Source organism: Schistocerca serialis, chromosome 1 (assembly GCF_023864345.2).
Source record: "Schistocerca serialis cubense isolate TAMUIC-IGC-003099 chromosome 1, iqSchSeri2.2, whole genome shotgun sequence".
Classification (NCBI taxonomy): domain Eukaryota; kingdom Metazoa; phylum Arthropoda; class Insecta; order Orthoptera; family Acrididae; genus Schistocerca; species Schistocerca serialis.
Genome location: NC_064638.1, coordinates 1,090,692,222 through 1,090,718,752, shown reverse-complemented (window position 1 = coordinate 1,090,718,752; position 26,531 = coordinate 1,090,692,222). Strand labels below are relative to the sequence as shown.

The 26,531-nt window shown below is 40.3% G+C and overlaps 1 protein-coding gene across 1 annotated transcript in view; it reads right to left on the bottom strand.

Annotated features, from left to right (window-relative positions):
* Positions 1-26,531, bottom strand: part of LOC126416079 (replication factor C subunit 2) — a 61,810-nt gene that overhangs the window by 26,980 nt on the left and 8,299 nt on the right. The gene's annotated exons all lie outside the window — the stretch shown is intronic.

Here is a 26,531-nt window from a genome sequence, read left to right as displayed (position 1 = left end):
GTCACCTCATCTGTTGTATAAGGTGACTTGATCAAATCCTTTCAGCCATTTCGATGGGATTTGCCGAGCATCCTTGGAAAACACTGACGGATGCCTGACATGCAGCTGGCTTGGAATCTATCCGTCTCCTGAATATATAGACCATGGGAATGATTAATGCTTGTATTCCGGTTCCTGTCCACGTAGGCAATAATTTTTGCATTGCTTAGTTGGAGCCCTGGTGATATACTCAATTCAGACTGTATAATAGTTCTAAATGATGCCTCGTCAATGCAAATAGGAAGACCTAATGACTGTCAACAGCAATATTTTTGAGGACAGAACCACCTTCACTGCTGGATCAGTGTGGTGTGTGGGAAGCGATGAAGGACACACTAAGTTCGTATCAAAACTGCAATAAACACACACATCTATACAAAAGCTAACTACTCCAAAGATCACATCACTGTTGGTGGGATGATGTATGTGTTTAAGTTCTAAAGGGGGGAGGCATCTTTCCTTCTCATCCCGACAGGAGTTATGTGTGACATTTCTGAATTCTACCCCTTTTCCTAAACCTGACCAGCCCTTTTCTGCTGCCCCTCTCCCATCCCCTTCAACTCTTCTGCCAAAAGAAGGGAAACTGGCTCCGAAAGTCTGAAAACTTTAACACCTTTTATGTGTGCCCTGCCGTCAATTGGTGAGTAGATTTTTTATCCAACAAATTACATTATATTTTCAAAAATTGATTATTTTCATTAAAAATATAAAAAGTCTAATGGCATTAATTTCCTTACTATTATGAGAACACAAGCCAAAAGAAAGAAGATATTTTAGAAAAATGCTGACATCAGAAACAAAACACACTTAACCCTTATCTGCGAAGTAATTAGAAACATATAAAATGGGTATGGGGATTCTGCCATCTAATTACCTGTTAGAATCATTGATGTGTGTGACCATCCCACGTGACGTACAAGGATGAAATGAAATATGGAAGGAATTACAGCATATTTATGCAAGGCTTTTCAGTGAAGGAACTCCAGATTGCATTATTTAAATGGAAAAGTACTGCACCTGTCTCAGCTCATAGTGACTGACAAATGTTGAGCCTTTGTTTGGTCTGAGTGACTAATTTTTTTTTTCCTTTTTTAATCTTCCTCAACCTATCCCTCTCTCCTCTACTAGCAAACACCAGTAGCTTTTAAAACTGATATAGTTGTGTCCTTTTGTGTGCCTCTATGAACAGAACTGAGTTGTGCCTCCTGAAGGCCAGTACTGGCCAGCAATTCTGCCTTACAATTTTATAATACTCTTAAAAGATTATGACAATAGGTTTAGGTGACACCGAGAAACAGTGATAATCTCAACAAGCTTTAGGAAGTCAAGAGATCGTACTCTATTATTTACTCATTATTAGTAACACCACACATTAAGAGAGTTCCAGGCTGTATTGACCCTCCAGTGGCAGGTATCATCTTTACTGTCAAGAACAGAGTTCCATTTCTAGCAGAATATGTGAATGTGGTGAGACAGTTACTGTTTATGATATATACCAAAGATGTGGGCCTGGCAACATTTTTAGCTCCTTAAGGCTATTTGCAGACAGTGATATTGTATACAGGAAGATCATGTTATTAGTAAATTCTTATGAAACTAAGGCTACTATAATATGATCCACACTTGATGCAAAATTTGAAGCTGACCTTTAACACAAATGTAATGTGTGGAAAAAGACAAACATATCAGGTATCACCTCACTAGAGGATTAGCGATCAGTCACAATCACCAAGCAAATAGGACTATATGTACAGAGCAATTAAAGAATAAACACACAAATCTAGCCATGAGGAAACCGGACACTGTCAGATAGCTTTATCAGAAGAATCCTAAGGTACGTAATTCACTAAGGAAGTCGTCTTTTACAAAAGCATTGTTCTCAGGCGTTTTTTTTATCTATCTTTCAACTTATCACTTGGGATTAATGGAACAGTGGGAACATTAGAAGACCTTGTGCTTGCTTAGTCTTTGTTGTAGCGTCAGAGAAATGCTCGAGAAACTCCCTGGGAAACACTCCAAAAAATTTACTGTGAACTGTAGAGCTAGAGTTCATGTACTAATATAAGTACAAAAAGTATTAGTTCCAGCAACTCTTATGCTACATAGAGACCACAAGTACTAATTTAGAGAAAGTTAGCAGCAAGCAGTACAGGAAACAAAAGAAAAATTCGGAGTAGGTATTAAAATCCACGGAGAAGAAATAAAAACTTTGAGGTTCACCGATGACATTGTAATTCTGTCAGAGACAGCAAAGGACTTGGAAGGGCAGTTGAACGGAATGGACAGTGTCTTGAGAGGAGGATATAAGATGAACATAAACAAAAGCAAAACGAGGATAATGGAATGTAGCCAAATTAAGTCGGGTGATGCTGAGGGAATTAGATTAGGAAATGAGACACTTAAAGTAGTAAAGGAGTTTTGCTATTTGGGGAGCAAAATAACTGATGATGGTCGAAGTAGAGATGATATAAAATGCAGACTGGCAATGGCAAGGAAAGTATTTCTGAAGAAGAGAAATTTGTTAACATCGAGTATACATTTAAGTGTCAGGAAGTCGTTTCTGAACGTATTTGTATGGAGTGTAGCCATGTATGGAAGTGAAACATGGACGATAAATAGTTTGGACAAGAAGAGAAAAGGAGCTTTCGAAATGTGGTGCTACAGAAGAATGCTGAAGATTAGATTGGCATATCACATAACTAATGATGAAGTATTGAATAGAATTGGGGAGAAGAGGAGTTTGTGGCACAACTTGACTAGAAGAAGGGATCGGTTGTAGGACATTGTCTGAGGCATCAAGGGATCACCAATTTAGTATTGGAGGGCAGCGTGGAGGGCAAAAATCGTAGCGGGAGGCCAAGAGATGAATACACTAAGCAGATTCAGAAGGATGTAGGTTGCAGTAAGTACTGGGAGATGAAGAAGCTTGTACAGGATAGGGTAGTATGGAGAGCTGCATCAAATCAGTCTCAGGACTGAAGACGACGACGACAGGCTTGCGAAGTCAGGGTGTATACGGGGACAAGGAAAAATAATTCCCGGATATCCCGTTTAAAAATATGCTTTTTCCCTGGGCTAAGTGACAGTAGGTTTTCCATAGATTTTCCCACGGAACTGTAAAACTTATCAATCCTTTGAATGGTTAACGTTTTATACACTGGCGTAGAACTTCCCGGAAGAAAAGTAAAGATGGGGGAGAGAAGTTTTGGAAAGACTTAATGAAAAAACAAGGAGAGAAGTTTTGGATAGACCTTTGATTTGCAGCAACATATACGCTGCATATTTTCGTATTACGAAAGTATAAATTCGTATTGCACGAAACACAGCAAGTTAGTTTCCGGAGCATTGAAACCGAGCTTGCGATGTCGTTTTGTGAGCCAATCATATGTCATGCCAGCCGATGACAGCAGATATTCAGAGCATAGGACATGTGTTATCGTCAGCCAATGGCAAGATCACTGGTTATGTAGCGCGAACACACAAAGAGGAAAAGTTAACGGTTTACATTAATACGGTATACATACTATAGCTACAAGAAAAGCTAAGCTTTCACATATAATATTGGTTTCTAAGACTAACAAGCTACAACAGAAGCTAAAATTTCACATGTAATATTGATCTTTTTTTGTGTGTGTTATATTTTAAGATACATCACACAAATATGCCAGTAAATTTAAAATTATAACATAAATGCCTGGGCTCGAAATTCTTGTAAGTAGCTGGTCCTCAAAGTGTTCAGTTTTAAATGCTCTGTGACTTAGAAATTCATCCCACTTTCTCACACCAACATAATTCATCTTGCGTAAAAAGAAACTTACTTTGAATGTAACGCTTTTCGAACCACCTTCCACAATACTATCCGGAGACTGTTAGAAAAAGGTTTGATTTACCAGTTGCCAGAGAGCGCCAGAAAACAGTCATTATTGCGCATACGTAGCTGCAGTGGTGTAGGAAGCCCGCATGTTCGTATGTATAAAGCACTAAGAGAGCTTACATTACACAATAAAAGAAACAGGGCATCAGAGGCTACTGCTGGTACAGCTAACAGCCACACTTCAAGTAGCGGAAAGCGGGAGTAGGTACTGCTCATATGCGAGTCAACTGTGCATGCGCATCAGCCCGCTGGCAAATGGTCAAACAAACCTAATGTGAACAGTTGTGACGTCATGCTCATAGCAAGCAGTATACTGTTATGAAGAATTACACAATCTTCGCCCAACGGCCTTTGACATATTCTTGCTATTTGCAGACGCTTGTGCGTGCTCCGGGTTTTGTTGCTGTAAATTGCGCATTTCCTTTGCCACTAAAGTTTTATTTTTTTCCCCTCTCGTTTATAATTTATTCTTCACAATCATTCTCCAGTAGCAGGATACAGTAACATTTTTCGCTAGAGAATCAATTCTTACCAGTCAAAATAACAAAAATTTAACTGAAAACTAAAACAGCGAAAAATTCCCAGGTTTTTCCCGGTTTTCTCCCAGATGAAAAAATTCCTGGGTTTTTCCCGGGTCGTATACAGCCTGAAAGTACATATGTACAGGAAGACAGTTTCGTAAAATGAACTTACTTTTTATCAAAAAGCTGAAGCATTGAGTTGTCGATAGGTGCACAAAAAAAGAAAGAAAATTTGCCACCTTTAGGAGTAATTCTTTTTTAAGCTGGAGTAAAACAAACAAATACACACACACACACACACACACAGACAGACACAGAGAGAGAGAGAGAGAGAGAGAGAGAGAGAGAGAGAGAGAGAGAGAGAGGGATGAACCCACATTCCTGGAAGGGGAAGAATGATTGCTTAAATGCCTCTTCGTGCACTGTAATTGATCTAATTTTGTCTTTGCAATCCCTATGGGAATTATATGTAAAGGGTTGTAATGTATTCCTAAATTCATCACTTAAAGCTGGTTCTAGAAACTTTCTATGTAGGTTTTCATAGGATAGTTTGAATCTCTCCACACATCTGATGATTCAGTTCTTTCAGCATTTCTGTGACTCTCTCTCATGGGTCAAACAAATCTGTGACCATTTGGACTGACCTCCTTTGTATAAATACTAACAAAGAGATAGAGGGGCTGGCCAGTACTTACCTCAGCTCAGTACAGCCGATAGATACACAAAAAACAGAACCGAAAATTTACATTCCTAGCTTTCGGAACAAATGTTCCTTCATCAGGGAGGAGAGAGAGGAAAGAAAGGGAAGAAGGGAAAATGGATTCAGTTACTCACAACCCAATTTATGAAGCAACAGGGAAAGGAAAACAGGGAGGGTAGAAAGGATGGAGGCATGGTTGTCAAAGGGAAGCCAAAGATATTCTACTGTAAGTACTGTGCCAGCTTCAAACCAAAGAGGATGCATACAGAAGTAAGGAGGTACATAGTATAAAGATAAACACAACTATGTAGGATGAAAAGATGCGTGAATGGCTAAAGAGGAAAGAGAAAGAGGAGAAGACTGAAGAGTAAATGGGAGTGAGGTTGTTTAACATAGGTTCAGTCCAGGGGGATGGCGGGATGAAAGGATGTGTTGGAGTGCAAGTTCCCATCTCCGCAGTTCAGAGGGACTGGTGTTGGGTGGGAGAAGCCAAATGGCACATACGGTGTAGCAGGTTCCTAGGTCCCTAGAATTATGCTGCAGGGCATGCTCCGCTACTGGGTACTGGACATCTGCTTGGCGGACAGTTCGTCTGTGTCCGTTCACGCGCTCAGCCAGTTTAGTTGTTGTCATACCGATGTAAAAGGCTGTGCAGTGCAGGCATGTCAGCTGATAAATGACATGTGTAGTTTCACATGTGGCCCTGCCTCGAATTGTGTATGTTTTACCAGTAGCGGGGCTGGAGTAGGTGGTTGTGGGGGGATGCATGGGGCAGGTTTTGCAGCGGGGTCGGTTACAGGGGTAGCAACCGCTGGGTAGAGAAGGTAGTCTGGGAATATTGTAGGGTTTAACAAGGATGTTAGGGAGGTTAGGGGGGTGACGAAAGGCAACTCTGGGTGGTGTGGGGAGAATTTTGTCAAGGGATGATCTCATTTCAGGGGTTGACTTGAGAAAGTCATATCCCTGGCAGAGTAATTTGTTGATGTATTCGAGGCCAGGATAATATTGGGTGACAAGGGGGATGCTTCTGTGTGGTCTGGGGGTAGGAACATTGTTGTTGGACAGGGAAGAATGTATTGCTCAGGAGATCTGTTTGTGGACAAGGTCTGCAGGATAGTTGCGGGAGAGGAAAGCACTGGTCAGGTTATTGGTGTAATTGTTGAGGGATTCGTCACTGGAGCAGATATGTTTGCCACGAATACCTAGGCTGTAGGGAAGGGATCGTTTGATGTGGAATGGATGGCAGCTATCAAAGTGAAGGTACTGTTGTTTGTTTGTGGGTTTGATATGGACAGAGGTGTGGATGTGAGCTTCAACAAGATGAAGGTCAACATCCAGGAAGATGGCTTGGGTTTTGGAGAAGGACAGGGTGAAATTCAGATTCGAAAAGGAGTTGAGGTTATGGAGGAAATTAAGGAGTGTATCTTCACCATGAGTCCAGACCACAAAGATGTCATCTATAAACCTATACCAGGCCAGGGGAAGCAGCTGTTGGGTCTTCAGGAAAGCCTCCTCCATGCGGCCCATGAAGAGGTTGGCATAGGATGGAGCCATCCTGGTTCCCATGGCCGTTCCCCTGATTTGTTTGTAGGTCTGGCCTTCAAAAGTGAAGTAATTATGGGTGAGGATGAAGTTGGTAAGTGCGATAAGGAATGAGGTTTTTGGAAGATCTTCGGGTGGGCGTTGGGAAAGGCAGTGCTCAAGGGCAGAGAGACCATGAGCATGTGGGATGTTTGTGTAAAGGGATGTAGCATCTATGGTGACAAGAAAGGTTTCAGGTGGGAGAGGAGTGGGAATGGATTTGAGGCGTTCTAGGAAATGGTTTGTGTCTTTGATGTAGGATGGGAGTCTGCGGGTGATAGGTTGGAGGTGTTGGTCTACCAGAGCTGAGATACGTTCTGTTGGGGCTTTGAAGCCTGCTACAATGGGACGGCAAGGACGGTTCTCTTTGTAGATTTTGGGTAATAGGTAGAAGGTAGGGGTACGTGGCTCAGGTGGAGTGAGTAGGTCTATGGAAGCCGTTATGAGACCTTGTGAGAGACCTTGGATTTTTAGGATTTTCTGCAGCTCAGTCTGGATGGAGGAATGGGATCCTGGGTAACAGCTTTGTAGGTTGAGGTGTCAGAGAGTTGACGCAGTCCTTCTGCCACATACTCCACACGGTCAAGTACCACAGTTGTGGAGCCTTTATCTGTCGGGAGGATGACAATAGAGCAGTCTGTTTTCAGCTCCTTAATGGCACGGGATTCAGCTGGGGTGATGTTGGGGGTTGTCGGGATGTTCTTCAAGAAGGACTGGAAGGCAACACTGGATGTGAGGAATTCCTGAAATGTCTGCAAGGAATGGTTTTGGGGGAGGGTAGGAGGATCCCTTAGAGAAGGCGGTCGGAACTGTTCTAGACAGGGTTCAACACTGGGTCTAGTATTTGGGGGCTGTGTTTGGGTAGTGAAGTGATATTTCCAGTTGAGGTTCCGGGTGAATGAGAGGAGATCTTTAACCAGGGCAGTGTGGTTGAATTTAGGCGTGGGGCTAAAGGATAAGCCTTTTGATAGAATAGATGTCTCTGGAGAAGAGAGGGATCTGGATGAGGTTTAGAACTGTATTGGGACTGGTGATATGTGGCATTTGACTGTGGTTATAGTTGAGATTTGGTCTGTGTGGGGTATGTGCTGGGATGGGGAGATTGAGTAGGGTGGCTAGTCTAGGTTTGTTGGCTATGAGGGGGGTTTGTTGAAGGTTCTGTTGTGGTTGGTGTTTGTGAGGGATAGGGAGAGGGACCCCACTTCTTAGGTGTTGCACTAGCACTGTGGATAGTTTTTTCAGGTGGTGTGTGGCATGGAACTCAAGTTTGCAGCTGGCTTCTAGGATGATGTTCCTGAGTGTGCTCTCCAAGCAAGGGTTTGAGAGGTGGGGGACTTTGAAGGGAGATAGGAGCTGTTGGGAGTGGTGGTTACATGAAGTAGTGTAGAGATTCAGGACAAGTTGGGTAAGGGCTAAGGATTGAAGGTTCTGGAAGTCCAGGAGAGACTCGTGGAAGGAGGAATTGCACCCAGAGATGGGAACTTTTAAGGTAAGTCCTTTAGGGGTAATTCCAAAGGTTAAGCAGGACTGGAGGAAAAGTATGTGGCTACGGTGAATGCATGTTTCCGGAATGAATGTAAATAATGTGGTATAGGATTAGGGAACATAGTGGGTAACTGGTGGGTAGGGAAATTAAATAACTAAAGTTAAAATAGTAATCATAAGAAGGAATAAAACACGGAGGGAAGGACGAGAAAGAAAGAAATTATGTTGGTAATGTTCAATACCAAAGGAAGACCACTAAATAAGAAAAATACGGAAAAAGTTGACCAGACCAAGCAAGTATGTCCAGATAGTCGTGTGAAGTTAGCACCCCTTTTTCGAGAAATATACGATTTTTTCATGGTTCTTGATAGATGTGCCATAGTTCTAGAGTTCTTTGTACAAAATTTCAATAGTTCTGAAGAATTTAGCGAAGAAAACAACAATACTCTAAAAAATTTTTGTATCGAAAACATTCTTTGTCAATTTTTGCAAAAACTAAACTTGTACAACAGTTCTGAACAGAACCCCAAGAGCTCTATCGAAAATCCCAACAACATTTTTCTATGGCGATAATAGTTTATGAGATAAATTGATTTAATGTGGGACACACTTTCTCTAGAGAAAATATAAATGTATTCGTACGACAGTTCTGATGTCAGTTCTGGAGTCCACGTAAAGAGTTCTATCGAAAATCCTAGTAGCATCTTTTTGTGCAGGTAATAGTTTAAGAGGTAATTGCAACTTAATTAAGAACTCCATAAGAGCTCCTACTGTGAAGCTGGCACTCTTTTCTTTCAGAAATATATGTTTTTTTCAGAGTTTTTGATAGATAAGTCTTAGTTCTAGAGTTCTTTGTACAAAATTTCAATAGGTCTGCAGAATTTAGCGAAGAAAACAACAGTACTCATAAAAATTGTGGTATCGAAACCATTTTTTTCGATTTTCGGAAACAGTAAATTTGTACAACAGTTCTGAGGACAGTTCTGAATAGAGCCCCAATAGTTCTATCGAAAATCCAAATAACATTTTTTTGTGCAGCTAACAGCTTGCAAGATAACTGCAATTTAAGGAGAAAATCTTTTCACTTACTGTGTTGTCGGCACCCTTTTTTTTCAGAGTTCTTGATAGATATGGCATAGTTCTAGAGTTCTTTGTACAAAATTTGAATAGTTCTGCAGAATTTAACAAATAAAACAACAATGCTCGAAAAAAATTTCGTATAGCAAACATTCTTTATTAATTTTCGCAAAGAGTAAATTCATACAACAGTTCTGAGCGCAGTTCGGAACAGAACCTCATAGTTCTATCGAATATCCTAATAACAGTTTCTTGTGCAGCTAATAGGTTACGAGACAGTTGCAATTTAAGGAGGAAACCTCTTCACTTACTATGAAGGTGGGACCCTTTTTTTCAGAAATATATATATTTTTTCGGAGTTCTTGATAGAAATGCCATAGTTGTAGAGTTCTTTGTACAAAATTTGAGTAGTCCTGCAGAATTGAGCAAAGAAAACAACAATACTCGAAAAAATTTTCGTATCGAAAACATTCTTTCTCAATTTTCGCAAAAAGTAAATTCGTACAACAGTTCTGAACAGAACACCAAGAGCTCTATCAAAAACCTTATAACATCTTTTTGTGGCAATGATAGTTTATACGGTAACTGCTTTGATGTTAGACCGTCTCCACAGAAAAAAATAAATTCGTACAACAGTTTTGATGAACAGTTCTGGATAACACCCCAAGACTCCTATCGATAATCATAACAACATTTTTTGTGGTTATAATAGTTTGTAAGATAATTGATTAATTGTGTGGCTCACTTACTCTACAAAAAAATTACGTCTATTCGTACGTTCTGATGACAGCTCTGGATAGCATTGTAAGAGTTCTATCGAAAATACTAGTAACATATTCTTTACTTAGTAAATGCAATTAGTAAGGAATGGTTATGAGCATTTCCCGTGAAGTTTGTACCCCTTTTACGAGAAATATACATTTTTTTCATAGTCTTGATATGTATGCAATAGTTCTAGATTTCCCTGCTCAAAACATGAATAGTTCTGCAGAATTTCGGGAAGAAAACAATAACTCGGTAAAATTTTGGTATGGTAAAAAATTATTTGTCAGATTGGAAAAAATAAATTTGTATAACAGTTCTGTTGACAGTTCTGGATAGCACCCGAAGAGTTGTATTGAAAATGATAAGAACATTTTTGTGGCGATAATAGTTTATACGATAATTGTTTTAATCTGATACTCACTTTCTCTACGAAAGCAAAATTCGTAGCATAGTTCTGATGACAGTTCTAAATAGCATCCACAGATTTCTCCCAAAAACTATAATAACATTTTTTGTGACGATGACATTATATGAGATAATTAATGTGAGACTCACTTTTATCATGAAAAAGTAATAAATTCGTACAAAAGGTCTGATGGCATTTCTTAATAGGACCCTAAGAGTTGTACCGAACACTGTAATAACATTTTTTGTGGGGATAACAGTTAATGAGATAATATCATTTACGAGAGACCGACTTGGTCTACAGTATAATAAATTGGCACAACCCTTTTTCTGACAGTTCTGGATAGCACCGAGAGTTCTTTTAAAAACCCTCATAACATTTTTCTGGTGCCAATAGATTATGAAATAGATTGTGTGTTCACTCTGCAGTGGGATTCCTTTCCTCCAGGAGTGCTACTTCTGCAATTTTCGTAGGACAACTTCCGTGAAACTTGGAATGCAGGAGATGAGGTACTGCTGGAAGTACAGCTATGAGGACGGATCGTAAATTCTCACTTTTATTTTGGAAAACCGAAAATCCGGATATATATTCCAAATACAAAAAGTCTAAATGTTCAGCACTGTACAAATGCCAGTACACCTTCTTAAGACTGACTGTAGTAACTGTAGATGGAAGCATGGGATGTGCACGCTTAGATGATTCAAAGACAGATGGCTCGTCAGTGCAAAAAAAACAGATGGCTGAGAGAGCAGATACATTCACACGCGCCACTAACCAGATGGTGTCACACCTGTCGAGAAGCGCACCAGAGGTACAATGAGCTGTGGTGGAGTGATGTTGGCGTGATTACTATGCAACTTACTTGATGGGCACAATACACCGTTATATTAATGTACAATACTTGAGAAACAATGTCATTCACACACTCTGAGTTCCTTATCACTCAGTACTAGACTAAATTACCGGCCTAGTGATAAGCGGCCTATGTACCTCACCGACTACATATCTTCGTGTTATAAGAAAAAAAGAGAAAAATACCAAGGGACACAAAATATGAATCCGGATAAACCAGAAATCCGGATTAGTGAGGACCAAATAAACGAGGTTCTTGTTTACAAATTTCAAACTCCTTATTAACGTTAATACTGTATCCCCTCAACATAATAACACCTCTATAAGCCATGTACTGAATTAGGATTTAAACATACTATTTAGTTTGTTTATACAATATATTCATTTAAATATACTTGCATTTCTATACATTGTAAAGACTTTTGACTCTCGCTGTAGTGTAACTCATCAAACTTCCACACTTCCTTTCTAAGTAGAACAAACGTTTGCAACAATATTAACGACAGCAATTTCAAATTTATTCGTTACACACAGCACATGTTTTTATGTATCCTAGCGTCTGGTGATGTTGCCACCTAACTTCCATCCATGAGGGTCCTGGGCATATTTTTAGCTTTTAGTGAGTCCTGGATGTCATGAGAGCTCAAAACAATTACTGTTTTATGTAATAAAATTCATCTGGTTCTTCCTGATTCTAAAAATATACACTTCATGTTCAGTACCTCGTCATTCTCGTGCTTAAATTTCATTTTATTTAATTTGGGCACGCCGCGCATGATTAGCAGATCGGTCTAGGGCGCTGCAGTCATGGACTGTGCGGCTGGTCCCGGCAGAGGTTCGAGTCCTCCCTCGGGCATGGGTATGTGTGTTTGTCCTTCAGATAATTTAGGTTAAGTAGTGTGTAAGCTTAGGGACTGATGGCCTTAGCAGTTAAGTCCCATAAGATTTCACACACATTTGAACATTTAATTTGTGCGCTGCAGTTTCCGTAGAATCATGTTTATGTAATATCTTTGAAGAACCTGTCGACTGTCGTATGTGCAGGAAAAATGTTTATGTGGCATAAAACAAAATCAGAATGCGTTTGAACAGTTGCAATAAGTTTTAATGGTGGAGTAAAAATGGTTCAAATGGCTCTGAGCACTATGGGACTTAACTTCTGAGGTCATCAGTCCCCTAGAACTTAGAACTACTTAAACCTAACTAACCTAAGGACATCACACTCATCCATGCCCGAGGCAGGATTCGAACCTGCGATCGGAGCGGTCGCGCGGTTCCAGACTGTAGCACCTAGAACCGTTCGGCCACTCCGGCTGGCCTGATGGAGTAAAGATTAAAAACAATGAGCAGAACAGGCATCAAAACTAGCAACAACATGAAACTTGTGCTGGTATGGGCGGACAGGCAACATGTCACATAAACTGAAAAAGCTGCTGAAAACATGAAAAAGGAGGCCAGAATAACAAAGAAGCAAAACTAAAGAAAATGAAAAGGACATGAAAGGTATCAACAAGATTATGGAGCAGGAATGGTTGGCAATGTCGTCATTGAAAAGAAAATGACATACAAATCTTTAGTTTCAATGTTCTGTAATCAACGTGTTTGCATACAGAGATACTGTTACCGGTATCTCATCCACTATTAAAGCTACATAAACAAAGCTATGGATGAATAATAATATAGTGCTTGCCTACACACTGAACCACATTATTCAACAATGGATTAAATATTTTAAGCTGCAGTATGTCATATTATGATCATAAGTTATAGGGAGAAAAATTTGACTCTTAAAATACATTGTTTTTAAAATAATCAAAACATGAAATTGGTAAATATTACTGGTTTGCTGTTTCAACAAGGTAATAATTCAAAGAATAAAATTTGTTTTTTATCTTTTATTTGGAATAGTGTGTAAGTACATTGAACCTAAAATAACAATTACGTGTAATTCAGTATGTAAGAAAAACATCAATATTCACTGCACAATGTATTCCAAAGATTTACAATGTATTTCACCTAGAGCTCACAATATACCAATTCTTTGATAAAAGTTTCATTCCTGAATATATTCACAGTCTTGGATTATTAAATTTCAAAGTACCAGTAAAAACTACAGGCCGTGATATACAGGTGCCTTAACAGCTCTTCTTCGGGGTACACTAAAACCCAGAAGGAAATATGTATGATTCAGTAATAAATAAGCACAGAATTTATGAGGTGTGAAATTCTAGTAACTAAAACAGGAGGGCTGTGGTTCCAGAACCAAAGATACTAAGAATTAACAGAAGAGGTTTATTTGCAATATTTAGATATCAACTTTTAGCAGTTGCTTACCTTATAAAGTAAAGTTCCTATGTAACAACTACTTGTTTCATCTCGTCGGTCTTGTAGCTGCCACTTGAAAATTTTCCTGTCTTGACATACATGAACAGGTGTGGAGAAATTATCGTTTCTTTTGAAACTCTCTGTACATCTTTATACTGGTCATCGTACTGCTTCCAGTAGGTTTCATTGAAGACATATGTCGTGTAGTGTTTGATGGAGCTCTTATAATGAATGGCACCAACGAGAGTGTACTCTTAATTGTTGACTACGATTTCTTTCGTGATCGTTTGCAACATACATTTCTTCCTTTGATTCGGAGGAAATAAATCTTCAGTTAGTGGACAAGTTGTTATACTAGTATCTTATAATCAAGTAGCATCCGAATTTCTTTTCTTCGACTGCTTCTCCTTTACACTTCTTGCATTTTATGATAGTCTTTAGACCTACATTTGTTGCATCTACAGCCTCTTGCATGAAATTATATCCAAGTCTTTTTAAAGCACATACGTATCAACGGAAATATAATGTAGTTTCACATGGCATGAATTTAGCAAATCAGACACGATATCTTTTTGTTGCAAATCGTCCGCAGCTCGTGGTCGTGCGGTAGCGTTCTCGCTTCCCGCGCCCGGGTTCGATTCCCAGCGGGGTCAGGGATTTTCTCTGCCTCGTGATGACTGGGTGTTGCGTGATGTCCTTAGGTTAGTTAGGTTTAAGTAGTTCTAGGGGACTGATGACCATAGATGTTAAGTCCCATAGTACTCAGAGCCATTTGTTGCAAATCGGGATATCTTTTAATATTGTCTTGTATAATTCCCCAACATTCGACTCTGCATTCAGAGACAATATTTTTCGAGAGATTTCTCCTTTTTTTTAGGAATGGTATCATATATAAAATATCAAATCTCTGCTTAAAACGCTGGGAGTTTATGATTTTTTTGTCCAAAACATCCAAAGCCAGATCCAAAAATGGATGGCTCACCATTTGAATGGTATCATCACTGAGTGATATTGCTTGCATGAATAAGGTCATCAAAGAATCGAAACCGCACGTTCCCTTCAACTTGTAGGTAGCAGATTTGAATTTGCTTGAGGACCCATTTGGCAAAAATGTCAAATTAATCTCTCTGAATTTCTTAGTTGAATTCCAGTTTGGGCAATCATCTAAGTAGTTTTTCTTGCTCTTAGTTTGCATGTTCGATGTGACAATGATTTCATTTTGAAGCTTTTTCAGCCTTGCACTCTCTTCCATTTTATTGTTACAGGTCCCTCGGTTTTCTTCTGTTTTCGAACCACAGGATGAAATTTTAGTGACATCCCTGGTCAAGTATGATTCTCGATAGTCTTTTGTGGAATGAAATATCTCTTTAGAGTCCAAATTCGGCAGTAAATTATTACCTGAAGAGTGCTGAAAACACACACTATCGCTCCTGACTGAGAGACTGTTGTTCTCCGCATTCATAACAAGTGAGCTCGAAGTAGGAGAAAATCTGTATTCAAAATTATTAAAAATTTTGTTTAACTCTGTCTCATTGCCATCATCGTGTAGGGTCTCACTTCGTAAGGTATTGTTCAGCGTGCTCTCAGAATTATCAAGGATATGATTGCTTTTGGGGTTTGTTACCTTCAGCTTCTTATTTTTTTTCTCTCCAGTTTTCTTCTTCATGGTAAGGCAATGATGCTTCAATTGGTTTGCGCTTCATAGCTTGCTTTGAATCTTGTTTTTCCATCATAAACAGGCGCTAACAGTTTTGTTTCCTCACGCAGCCACTTCAAATGTCGAAAAATGAATTTGTCTACTCGTAAAGGCAGCTTGTCAAAGCCCATTGTCTTTAATTTTGAAAATTGTCCTTCAGTCGCTGCTGACTAACGAATATGGAAAGAAGAATACATCACAGCTGTCCACAGTGGTATATAGTACATCAACTCTTTCAGCATCCCTGCAGCGTTAGGAATGTTGTACGGATTCACATCGAAGAGATTGTCATCCTTAGTCTGATTCACAATGACTTCAGCTTCATTGTAGATACGTTTTGCCCTATCAATCCACATGTTTGCAGTAGATTCCTTAGAGTTCAAAACTGGAAAAGACAGTCATCATTGTTTTCAACATCATCAGTTTTCTTGTCATCATCTTTATTTTTGTCAATATATGAATGACGTGGCCCACATCTGATAATGTTATCAAGGTGGCGCTGATGTTCCATTGATGAATATTCTTGACCGCACTCATCAATGCCAAGATGTTCACTCAACGCAACAACCAAAAGAAGTGAGCGCAAAGCACTTTCAATATCACGAAAATTTGTCATCATGTAAATATGGGCCAAAATTCGAAGATAAAGTTGTTTGACTTGTGATTTACCTTTTGAGAAGCATTTCCACCTCGAAATCACGACCATAAAATGACTAAAATTCTCAAACAACACGAGGGTAGAATTACTCTTTCATGCAAAACAATATGACTATAACCCATATTCAAATAATCTGTTAAGTCCGAGCAATTGGCTATTGCTCTAGAAATGGCAACCAACAAAGCCTTACCAAAACCAGTTACCATGATGTTTGGTCTAGGAGCTCCAGATCTGACGATTTCCAGAAAGAAAAATGACAATAATGATGTGTCATGCCTAGAGGATATCGTCTGATATGTTGGGCAAATGATTGATGATCGATTGACGATATTTGAATCTTTACTAGTGACATTTACTTCGCGGATGCACATATACTGATACTTTGACTTAATTTCCTTGTTTGACAGATCCCCAAATCGTGAAATAACTCGAAATGCAACGCCACCTGTAGCATCTACTGAATCGTATACACCGCTATTGATTTGATGACAATAGTTGTGCAACTGACTTTGATCTTTCAGCCAATATATACAGAAGAATGGGTCCAATCCGATTCCGTGAATTTCGTCCTGATGGGTTGTATGTTTTGCGATTTGCAGGTTTTCAACAGGCTTACTAGTTGTTATACTAAATCGTTTGTCCCTTTCCTCTCCTTTAGCCTTTCTCGAGACGTCAGCGTTTGGTAAATTTGGGGGAATCATGTCTCCGAAAGACATATTTTTCGCTTCATAATTTCGCCAAAGAGCTGCAGGAATCCTGTTATCAACCAATTTAGCAGCTACCTGTTGTCTTCTCATGCCACGAAGTTGTCTTCTTTTCATGTGATTTCTATCGTCTGAAAAGTTAGAAAGTCTGCAGTTCAGAATAATATCACTGTCCTTTTTTGGTTTCTTCAGAGCAATCCCTTCGAAAGTGGCTCCGCATTATGTACACCTTCCTTTGATCTTCAAGAGGTACTTTGAACTTGAGCTTTCACACACTTTCGCGTATTTGAAAGAAAAGGCACATGGAATTTTGTGATGTTCATAAATTTTATCAGCCATCAAATCGGTCCATTTCCCTATCTCCAGTCTTGAAGGCTTTCCAAGTTTCCTCTTTGATGGTTTTATGGTAGACCATTTTTATGCTGACAGCAGTAAGTCGAATTGCTTTGTCATGTCCTTGTTGCACGAAGAACCAAAAACATTCCACGACTCATCTTTGCTGTCGTCTTTTTCTTCAATGAAACATTCCAGCCTGGAGCTGTTTCTAACAAAAGTAAGAAGATCATGACGATCTTCTTTAATTGTTGTGTAAGTATGTTTTGAAGACATTTTCAAGCTGATGTCGGCCATGGAATCGGACAGTTTTTGGAAGACCGAATGAGACGGAGTGAATTGAATGCCTCTATCATCGATTACTTTAAATTCCTCCATGCTGAGAAGATGTTTCAGTTCTGGTAGATTGTACATTTTTTGGGTATTACGGTTCATAAATATCACTTACACAACAGCACCGACTGCACAAGAGCTCTGACTGAACGAGCATAATGATTATTCGCATGAGAGTGAGCAGTACTGTTACGTTTAGTCATGAGGGGCAGATCAAGGAGCGAAATGCAGCGCTGGCGGACGGCTTCACACGACGCAGCGCGCGCCACCCAAAAAGTGCAGCTGTTGCTGTCATTAGCTTTGATGCTACCGCGAGAAGCTTTGATGCTACCTCTATTGTAACTGCTACACTGACGTTATTTGCCGATTGTTTAAAAGACGCAGTTCACATGTTCATTGTTTCCAGTTGTAGTGGTACGGCTTTTGCATTGTTGCTGTGCTTTATTTATTATTTTTTGGTCTTGAGAGATCTCAGGGATGTATCGTAGTTTTCATTATCCTTCCATCGGGCGCAGCTGTTCAGATTGATACATGTCGAAATTTTCTGTAAATTACTTTTCAACAATTTGCAGTATTGGCGCCTTCTCGTTAACAGCTTCCCCTCTCCGTATGCTTTTCATTGTTGTGTGATTCTGTAAATTACTTGTCAACATTGGAAGCACTGGCGCCTTCTCGTTATAGCTTTCTTTCCCTGTATGCCTTTCATTGTTGTATGATTCAGTATCGACGCTAATGCTCTCTCGATGAGATATGAGCCAATAACTCTTTGTTATCCACTGTGCCCTTTCGTATTTCATTTCAGTAATTAATTTATTTGTTTATCAACGTAATAAGAAGTACAAAGCTAATCCAGAATGTAAAATGCACTTAAATTCTGTTTGAACTGTTTAATCGTCAGTTTCCGCTGTCTGAATTGTCAAATATCAAATTAATACACTGCGCCTGGTTGCGTTATTTTATAGGAATTTTATTATTTTAAGTGGGATGCACTAGATCATGTTGTAGAAATCCAAAGCATATTGTTCGAAGAGGATAATATTATTTGAAATTTACCTGGACCGATAGGCGCAGCCAAAGAAACCTTTGTGATGCTGTGATTGCCTCATAGATGACGATATTTGTCTATTGTAGTTTTGTATTCCAATCAGCATTTTGAGAGCATCAAAGCTTCATTTCAGCGTGAGAGAGGGGTAAAATCAATAGATTTTATTGAATTGAAAGTCTTCATCAATCTCTTGTTTTTAATTGTTGTTAACAAAAGTAACAGATAAAGCCTGGAAGATCTGTGTGGAACTGATGGGGATGGCATTGAAAAATTTCACCTCGCAAATGAACATAAAACGTTTCAAATTTATTGTGGAGTGCCTTAGATTTTACAGTTGCGCTTTTCGTGATGAAAGGAGACAATTAGATAAGCTAACAGCAATTTGGGAAATATTTACTGTGTTTGTACGCAACTACCAGAAATCTTATACTCTTGGAGAAAATGTTACAATAGCCAAGAAGCTGGAAGGATTCTGTGGAAGGTACAGTTTTCGCCAATATGTACCTATCAAAACAAACAAGTATGGATTTAAAATCTATACTTTTGTGGATTCTTAAGCATTTTACCTGTACAATTTGGAAGTATACGCTGTGTTGCAACCAGTAGGATTTACCAACTGAGCAATGAGCAATAAACATTTTGATGTTCTGTGACTGTGTAAAGCTATATAACAGTCAGGTCGAAATGTGAAAGCGGACAACTGGTTAACTAGTACTGGAATGATAATATATCTATGAAGGGAGACTTTTTCTTTTGTTGGCATGATGAAGAAAAACAAGCATGAGATTTCTCTAGAGTTTGCTATCCATAAAAGAAGAGCTGCCCATAGTTCCTTTTTTGTCTTCCACAAGACTGAACTCTAAGTTTCCTCCGTACCTAAAAAGGGGAAGTGTGTGACCCTGGCATCACGTTTGCATGAAGATAATTCGATAGATGCTGACACTGTAGATAAACTGAAGCCATCCATCGTAAATTTTACAATAGCGTTAAGTGTGGTATTTTCACAGCGGATAATCTGAATGCTTTGTACAACGCTGCAAGAAATGTGCGCCGCTGGTCAATGGTTATATTTTTGTAATGATCAGTACAGTTGGAATCTATGCACAAGTGATTTATTGTGGCAACAGTAAGAATTGTATCAGAAGGAAAGGGTTCCTGAATCAGCTATGTTATACACTGTTTTCTTCCTATATTCTGCAGAACTATTCAAATTTTGTACAAGGAACTCTAGAACTATGGCATATCCATCAAGAACTCTGAAAAAATATACATTTCAGAAGAAAAGGGTGCCAGCTTCACAGTAAGGGAAAAGATTTTCCTCCTTAAATTGCAATTATCTGGCAAACTATTAGCTGCACAGAAAAATGTAATTTGAATTTTCGAAAGTACTCTTGGTGTTCTGTTCTGAACTGTCCTCAGAACTGGTATACGAATTTACTTCTTGTGAAAATTCACAAAGAATGTTTTCGATACAAAAATTTTTTCGAGTATTGTTGTTTTCTTCGCTGAATTCTGCAGAAATATTGAAATCCTGTACAAAGAGCTCTAGAACTATGGCATATCTGTTAAGAACTTTGAAAAAAATATATATTTCTGAAAAAAAAAGGGTGCCAGCTTCACAGTAGGAGCTCTTATGGGGTTCTTAATTAAGCTACAGTTACCTCTTAAACTATTACCTGCACAAAAAAATGCTACTAAGACTTTCGATAGAACTCTTCACGTGGTGTCCAGAACTGTCATCAGAACTGTCGTACGAATATATTTATATTTTCTGTAGAGAAAGTGCCCCCCACAGTAAATCAATTTATCTGAAACTATTATCGCCATAAAAAAATGTTATTGGGATTTTCGATAGAACTCTTGGAGTTCTGTTCAGAACTGTGCTCAGGAGACTTGTACTTATTTACATTATGCGGAAATTGACAAAGAATGTTTTCGATACGAAAATTTTTCGAGTATTCTTGTTTTCTTAGTTACATTCTGCAGAACTATTGAAATTTTGTGCAAAGAACTCTAGAACTATGGCACATCTAACAAGAACTGTGGAAAAAATGAATATTTCTCGAAAAAGGGGTGCTAACTTCACATGACTTGTCCAGATCAGGGGAAAAGAACACACGTTGCTCAAAAACAGAGATAGCGAGCGGCGCAAAAAAGATTGCGCGTGCCGCAAAAAAGATCTGGACATACTTGCTTGGTCTGGTCAACTTTTCCGTATTTTTCTTATTTAGTGGTCTTCCTTTGGTATTGAACATTACCAACATAATTTCTTTCTTTCTCGTCCTTCCCTCCGTGTTTTATTCCTTCTTATGATTACTATTTTAACTTTAGTTATTTAATTTCCCTACCCACCAGTTACCCACTATGTTCCCTAATCCTATACCACATTATTTACATTCATTCCGGAAACATGCATTCACCGTAGCCACATACTTTTCCTCCAGTCCTGCTTAACCTTTGGAATTACCCCTAAAGGACTTACCTTAAAAGTTCCCATCTCTGGGTGCAATTCCTCCTTCCACGAGTCTCTCCTGGACTTCCAGAACCTTCAATCCTTAGCCCTTACCCAACTTGTCCTGAATCTCTACACTACTTCATGTAACCACCACTCCCAACAGCTCCTATCTCCCTTCAAAGTCCCCCACCTCTCAAACCCTTGCTTGGAGAGCACACTCAGGAACATCATCCTAGAAGCCAGCTGCAAACTTGAGTTCCATGCCACACACCACCTGAAAAAACTATCCACAGTGCTAGTGCAACACCTAAGAAGTGGGGTCCCTCTCCCTATCCCTCACAAACACCAACCACAACAGAACCTTCAACAAACCCCCCTCATAGCCAACAAACCTAGACTAGCCACCCTACTCAATCTCCCCATCCCAGCACATACCCCACACAGACCAAATCTCAACTATAACCACAGTCAAATGCCACATATCACCAGTCCCAATACAGTTCTAAACCTCATCCAGATCCCTCTCTTCTCCAGAGACATCTATTCTATCAAAAGGCTTATCCTTTAGCCCCACGCCTAAATTCAACCACACTGCCCTGGTTAAAGATCTCCTCTCATTCACCCGGAACCTCAACTGGAAATATCACTTCACTACCCAAACACAGCCCCCAAATACTAGACCCAGTGTTGAACCCTGTCTAGAACAGTTCCGACCGCCTTCTCTAAGGGATCCTCCTACCCTCCCCCAAAACCATTCCTTGCAGACATTTCAGGAATTCCTCACATCCAGTGTTGCCTTCCAGTCCTTCTTGAAGAACATCCCGACAACCCCCAACATCACCCCAGCTGAATCCCGTGCCATTAAGGAGCTGAAAACAGACTGCTCTATTGTCATCCTCCCGACAGATAAAGGCTCCACAACTGTGGTACTTGACCGTGTGGAGTATGTGGCAGAAGGACTGCGTCAACTCTCTGACACCTCAACCTACAAAGCTGTTACCCAGGATCCCATTCCTCCATCCAGACTGAGCTGCAGAAAATCCTAAAAATCCAAGGTCTCTCACAAGGTCTCATAACGGCTTCCATAGACCTACTCACTCCACCTGAGCCACGTACCCCTACCTTCTACCTATTACCCAAAATCTACAAAGAGAACCGTCCTTGCCGTCCCATTGTAGCAGGCTTCAAAGCCCCAACAGAACGTATCTCAGCTCTGGTAGACCAACACCTCCAACCTATCACCCGCAGACTCCCATCCTACATCAAAGACACAAACCATTTCCTAGAACGCCTCAAATCCATTCCCACTCCTCTCCCACCTGAAACCTTTCTTGTCACCATAGATGCTACATCCCTTTACACAAACATCCCACATGCTCATGGTCTCTCTGCCCTTGAGCACTGCCTTTCCCAACGCCCACCCGAAGATCTTCCAAAAACCTCATTCCTTATCGCACTTACCAACTTCATCCTCACCCATAATTACTTCACTTTTGAAGGCCAGACCTACAAACAAATCAGGGGAACGGCCATGGGAACCAGGATGGCTCCATCCTATGCCAACCTCTTCATGGGCCGCATGGAGGAGGCTTTCCTGAAGACCCAACAGCTGCTTCCCCTGGCCTGGTATAGGTTTATAGATGACATCTTTGTGGTCTGGACTCATGGTGAAGATACACTCCTTAATTTCCTCCATAACCTCAACTCCTTTTCGAATCTGAATTTCACCCTGTCCTTCTCCAAAACCCAAGCCATCTTCCTGGATGTTGACCTTCATCTTGTTGAAGCTCAAGTCCACACCTCTGCCATCCATTCCACATCAAACGATCCCTTCCCTACAGCCTAGGTATTCGTGGCAAACATATCTGCTCCAGTGACGAATCCCTCAACAATTACACCAATAACCTGACCAGTGCTTTCCTCTCCCGCAACTATCCTGCAGACCTTGTCCACAAACAGATCTCCTGAGCAATACATTCTTCCCTGTCCAACAACAATGTTCCTACCCCCAGACCACACAGAAGCATCCCCCTTGTCACCCAATATTATCCTGGCCTCGAATACATCAACAAATTACTCTGCCAGGGATATGACTTTCTCAAGTCAACCCCTGAAATGAGATCATCCCTTGACAAAATTCTCCCCACACCACCCAGAGTTGCCTTTCGTCACCCCCCTAACCTCCCTAACATCCTTGTTAAACCCTACAATATTCCCAGACTACCTTCTCTACCCAGCGGTTGCTACCCCTGTAACCGACCCCGCTGCAAAACCTGCCCCATGCATCCCCCCACAACCACCTACTCCAGCCCCGCTACTGGTAAAACACATACAATTCGAGGCAGGGCCACATGTGAAACTACACATGTCATTTATCAGCTGACATGCCTGCACTGCACAGCCTTTTACATCGGTATGACAACAACTAAACTGGCTGAGCGCGTGAACGGACACAGACGAACTGTCCGCCAAGCAGATGTCCAGTACCCAGTAGCGGAGCATGCCCTGCAGCATAATTCTAGGGACCTAGGAACCTGCTACACCGTATGTGCCATTTGGCTTCTCCCACCCAACACCAGTCCCTCTGAACTGCGGAGATGGGAACTTGCACTCCAACACATCCTTTCATCCCGCCATCCCCCTGGACTGAACCTATGTTAAACAACCTCACTCCCATTTACTCTTCAGTCTTCTCCTCTTTCTCTTTCCTCTTTAGCCATTCACGCACCTTTTCATCCTACATAGTTGTGTTTATCTTTATACTATATACCTCCTTACTTCTGTATGCATCCTCTTTGGTATGAAGTTGGCACAGTACTTACAGTAGAACATCTTTGGCTTCCCTCTGACAACCATGCCTCCATCCTTGCTACCCTCCCTGTATTCCTTTCCCTGTTGCTTCATAACCTGGGTTGTGAGTAACTGAATCCACTTTCCCTTCTTCCCTTTCTTTCCCCTATCTCCTCCCTAATGAAGGAACATTTGTTCCGAAAGCTAGGAACGTAAATTTTCGGTTCTGTTTTTTGTGTATCTATCGGCTGTACTGAGCTGAGGTAAGTACTAGCCAGCCCCTCTATCTCTTTGTTAGTATTTGTTTCACATCTTTATATGAGATTTTCCATTAATCATTTAGATCTCCTTTGTATAAATTCAATTTCCTATGTTAGTCTTATATGGAATGAGTTTTGCACATTTGAGCAATATTCCAGGATAGGTCACATGAGTGTTTTGTACCAATCTCCTTGTAGACTTATTGCATTTCCCTAGTATTCTACTAATGAAACAAGTCTTCCACATGGACATAGGGAGGGAAGAGGAGGAGATGAATGGGGAGGGGAGAAGAGGAGAAGATGTGCAGAGAAAAGGGGGGGGAGAAGATTATATGTTTATATGTGTATCCAATTCCCATACATATTTAGCAACTGTGAAGCATTGACGCGTTTGTGAAGTTTTTTTTTAAGCCCTTTTGTGCACTCAGCACAGTCAGCTATCTGAGAAGCAGCCTCTTCTATATAGTGCACACACTACTCATTTAGGGAGACCCTACAGTTGGCCCAAGTCTAAGAAGTCACATCCTAGCTTGTCATAAAACCTTTGTGGCCTCTGATTCAAGCCTTCCACTCAACCAGAATCAGGGGGCCACAATTAGCTCTGGGGACAATGCTACAGATTGGAGGCTTCAATTAAACCCCATGAGAAAGGCTGATATTCTCAACCTACTCTGTCCGTCACTAGAATGACCAATATATGACCTAAGAGCCTATATGAGAAGAATCATTTGTTGCAATGTGTGCTACAGTCTACAGTTGGCTGCTCCATGCCCCTCAATGGCTGCCAGAATAGCCTCTTCAGGGTGTTGTATCAGGCCTACAGGCGCACATACTGAGTGCACATGGTGTTCCTCCCCATTTCCATTATTTGCTCCACAGCTGTACTGCTGATTATTAATAGACCCCTACCCTTTATTGTTTTCCTACCCTTGACATGAGACACAACAAGTTTCTCAAAAGGTGAAGTGAGTCTCACTAGCTCAGATTCACTTTCAGTGGAAGATGGCACGTCAAACTTCTTGGTTAGTGAGATGGGTGGAGCACCCTGAATTCTCGTTGGTCCCTACCTCCCCTGTGCAGGGCACCTGCACCTACCATTGACACACCACTCACAGTCGAATGGCCAAGTTGTAATGGATCCTGTACTTCCAGTACTTGAGATGATAACCACAGGAGAGTGTAGTGCTTAAGGTACCTTTGGCACCTCTATCACGACTTGCTAGCCCTCTAAACACGTCTCTTTGCAGCAGCTTCCAATCACTTGACAGTAGTAGGGACAATTTCCAGCTGTTTACTAACAGCAACTAACTCATCCTGCACCTGAGAACAGCATACACAGTCGATCTGCATTGTGGCTGTTCCAATATTTTACTGAACAATAACTTTAAGCTATGCTTAACAATTCTGCTTACATTTACGTGTCTAATATCCTCCAAGTATTACCAGTTGCCTTTAAGAACTGATGCAATTAACAGCCAAAACGAGATAAAAATCACTGTTATAAAATTTACTTTTTTCTGAAACGTTTTGGAGTTCATAGTCACTAATCTGGTATAGGCCACTGCGGAGGTTGAATGTCCACCAGAGAAGATGCCCTTAAACGGCCATTAGGAGGCACCACTGCAGTGCAGAACTGTGCTTGCAAGGCGAGAGTGCCACTGTCAAGCCACGTGAGTACGACTGACAACAGCATTCCTCGCACCCGGTACATAGACACCGCACAGTGCACAGCTTGTCAGTTAAGCATTTGCACTTCATACTGTCTGCTCCATCTTTGCTGTGCCAGAACTGCTTGATATCTACCTTGCTTGACACCTGGTTACTCTCTTTGGTCTTGTCTTGGATTTGACTTTCTGCTGCATTTGGCCATGTTGTCATTGTTGTGGCGATTGCTTGGGTAGGACCTCACTGTCGTCTAGGTGGTCTGTCCCTGTTCTGGTCTGTGTGTCTCATTTTGTTCCCTACCAATAGTTTTGATTACTCTTCTAAAGCTGGCTCATCCACCACCATGTCTCAATTTCTTCTACAGCTCTGATGTGTGCACCGATATCCAGTTATTCGCGGATAATAGCAACTAACAAATTGAACAATACTGTTTATTTACTGTAAAAGCAGACAATATACATTCTTGTTAAATATAAAAGTAATGTAACATTATACACTAGTTATTTACAGTAACTGTAAATCAAAAACACCGATTTACTGTGAAGTAAGTTATGCAGAACATTCATAACTTACAAAAATTACATTAACTGAACACATTACATCATTAACATAATTTCTACCTGATAACAACACAATCTGCACTTCACTTCAGCCTTGTTAAATTATTGTCATTTCATGCAAAACAGTGGCATGGCAGAAAAAACTCGCATGTGGCGCAATAACATTTTCGATTGGGTGGGGGGCAGGCGAAACAAAAATGTCTTACTTGTGAAAGCAATTATTTTCTGTACTTTGCCAATTTTAAAAGCATTATAAACAACAACTTGAGTGACGCTATAATTAATAGTTACAAAAAAAGCATAAAGCATTTTCTTTGTTCATAAAATAATTTGTTTTCTGCAGGTTGCCCGATTTTTATATATATTTTCAAAATGTGTGTATTATAGTTGCAAATTTTATTAATTGG